The sequence below is a fragment of the Cydia amplana genome, chromosome 26 (assembly GCF_948474715.1).
Source record: "Cydia amplana chromosome 26, ilCydAmpl1.1, whole genome shotgun sequence".
Classification (NCBI taxonomy): Eukaryota; Metazoa; Arthropoda; class Insecta; order Lepidoptera; family Tortricidae; genus Cydia; species Cydia amplana.
The window spans coordinates 1,778,582-1,781,445 of record NC_086094.1 but is presented as its reverse complement, the minus strand read 5'-3'; the positions used below and the strand labels follow the sequence as shown (position 1 = coordinate 1,781,445).

Below are 2,864 nucleotides of genomic sequence, written 5' to 3'. Positions count from 1 at the left end.
TTTAATATATTTAATATGTCTGTGTCTGACGGAAGTTTTGTTATTAAAGTTGTCTTTATTCTTAAAAACTGATGAGAAAGTTTAATTTTATCCACAAGAGCGGCAAAGTAAGTTGATGCTTTAGAGTTGTATCCTCTTGCTGGCTGGTAGAATTGAATTTGAACACTTTCACTGTCCGTGCCCCGTATATGGGTCAAGGCAAGCCTCTATTACAATAAATAAATAAATAAAATAAATATTGGGGGACATCTTACACAGATCAACCTAGCCCCAAACTAAGCAAAGCTTGTACTATGGGTGCTAGGCTACGATATACATACTTATATAGATAAATACATAATTATATACATAGAAAACATCCATGACTCCGGAACAAATATTAGTGTTCATCACACAAATAAATGCCCTTACCGGGATTCGGACCCAGGACCATCGGCTTAGCAGGCAGGGTCACTACCCACTAGGCCAGACTAGTCGTCAAAGATAAAGCTGTAATGTTAACAATTCAGATTGGGACAGTGAACGAGTTAAAAGCAAGCTCCTGATGACACTCCTCGGTACGGAGTGAAACATGTCGAGCGTTTTTCGACTTAAAATACGTGAGTGACCCGTTTTTAATATATTTAATATGTCTGTGTCTCACGGAAGTTTTGGTGTTAAATGCTATAGAACGATCTTGAACGGTTTTTGGGGGCTGGTAAAATTGATATTGGTTGTTACTAATTGTCACATTTAATATTTAACAATACAAATCTGATTAAATCTTAAGGTACAATGTTTTCAATAATTTCAACAATAGGCATCTTTAGCAATGAACCTATGCCGAACACTGGGTCAAAACTTTGTTCACTCGGTATGGACTGTGGTTGTTGCTGGTAGTGTTGAAGTTGGTAGCTGCGTGATTGGTAGCCTTGAGGTTGGTGTTGAAGTTGGTAGCTGCGAGATTGGTAGCCTTGAGGTTGGTATTGAGGTTGCTGGAAACATTGAATTGGACCTTGTGGGGCGGCAGTTATTAGAGGCACGGACACTGGAAAAAAGTACAACCATTTATATTATACTAGCGACAGTAGCGACCCGCCCCGGCTTCGCACCTGTTAACAAATTATACATAAACCTTCCTCTTGAATCACTCTATCTTTTTAAAAGAACTGCATCAAAATCCGTTGCGTAGTTTTAAAGATCTAAGCATACATAGGGACAGACAGACAGCGGGAAGCGACTTTGTTTTATACTATGTAGCACTGATTTACTGCAAAACTAAGTGGCGAGTCATGTTGTAAATCATCGGAATGATGGTTTAGAAATAAGGCCAGTCGATTTCGGCCATGACGACCACTTCGACTCCTATTTAGTTCGGCGCTCGTACGCCCGAAATGGCTGACGTAGCCGAAATCTCTATTTAAAAAACAAACAATGCAATTGTAAGTACCGTTGGCAAAATATAGATGTACCCGGCGAGTAACTTTAAAATTAATTACCTAATGTAAAATATCTTTTTTTTTTTGGGAATTATATTTAAAAATATACATAAAAACTTACTTATCAAGACCAATATTTCGAAACGTTCCATGTTCTGCAAAAATGTGGCAGCTAATGAACCAAACCGTTTCATGGTTGACTATTTACGTAGAATGTGGATCAATTGACGTTCGCGTAATTTTTTTCTCTCCGTCTGTGTTTCAGTAAATTCCCGGTTTGTATTGTCATGTTTCATTTGTTTTTATTTTTGAGTTAATGCATCATTCATAATCATACCTACTTAAATACTAGGAGACAAAAAATTATTAGGAGCTTTGCAAGTTTTGCAACATATTAACAAACAAACAAACTAAAAAAACATTATCTAAACTAAGGTAAGTATTATATTTCTAATTACTCAATGTATTTGTTAGGTAACAATAAAACGCGAGTTTAGTAACCGCGCACATAATTTCTTTATAATTTAAATTTTAAAAACATATGTTAAAGTTTCGAGGTCCTACTTTCGTCAAAAAAAACAATATAATTGTCAAATCTGCTTACCAAAATTCACGAAAACCGCTTGAATAATGCGACTTGTAGACTTGACATACGAAAGAGTTATTGCCCAAGCTGAAACCAAACCTTCGCATTCGCTCGTTCAATTAATCACTACATAGTATAAATCAAAATCGCTTCCCGCTGTGTGTCTGTCTGTCTGTATGTAGGTAAAAATACGGATTTTGATACGGTTTTTTTAATTTTTAATAGAGTGATTCAAGAGGTAGGTTTATGTATAATTTGTTAACCCGTGCGAAGCCGGGGCGGGTCGCTAGTAAATAAACACGAAAGTAAGCATTTTTACAGCCATACCCACCTTGCATGATATGCCTCAGGGTAGACAAAACATAATGTAAGCTTAATAAATAATATCCAGCATAAAATGCTACTACTTCAAATTTAATTAAACAGTATGCTTATTTTCAATTAATTATAATACCCAATAACGATCAAATTTAACCAATTAAGCATTTTAAATGGCGCCAGTAAATTGAAACATTGCGGTGGATCCATGAGAATACTGGTTAAACAATTTTAATGCTAACTAATTTACGGCGTCGCTTTATTTTGATAAAAGGTTATTTCTTATTTCCAATAGGGGTATTAGTGCAATGTTCTGCCGCCAGAGTGCAGCACTAGCTCCTATGGTAAACAACATAATTATTAAACTATAGAGTAACTTTTAGATAACAATACATACTGTGCCTTTAAACAGTTGTTTGGCATTTTTTAAAGTTTAAATAATTACTAATTTTGAAATTACTTTAGGTGCTGTAATCCAGTAATTAATAGTAGATTGTTAACCAAGGGGTGAAAGTACAGATGTGCAAGTTGCGGAAAGTTTC

At 35.5% G+C, this 2,864-nt stretch overlaps 1 long non-coding RNA gene across 1 annotated transcript; it reads right to left on the bottom strand.

The window, feature by feature from the left end:
• Positions 1–784: 784 nt before the first annotated feature.
• LOC134660196 (uncharacterized) lies at positions 785–1,595 on the bottom strand. The gene is made up of 2 exons (XR_010097853.1): positions 1,540–1,595; positions 785–1,027 (listed from the first exon to the last, which is right to left on the bottom strand). It is a non-coding gene; the product is annotated as an uncharacterized LOC134660196 (long non-coding RNA).
• Positions 1,596–2,864: the final 1,269 nt, after the last annotated feature.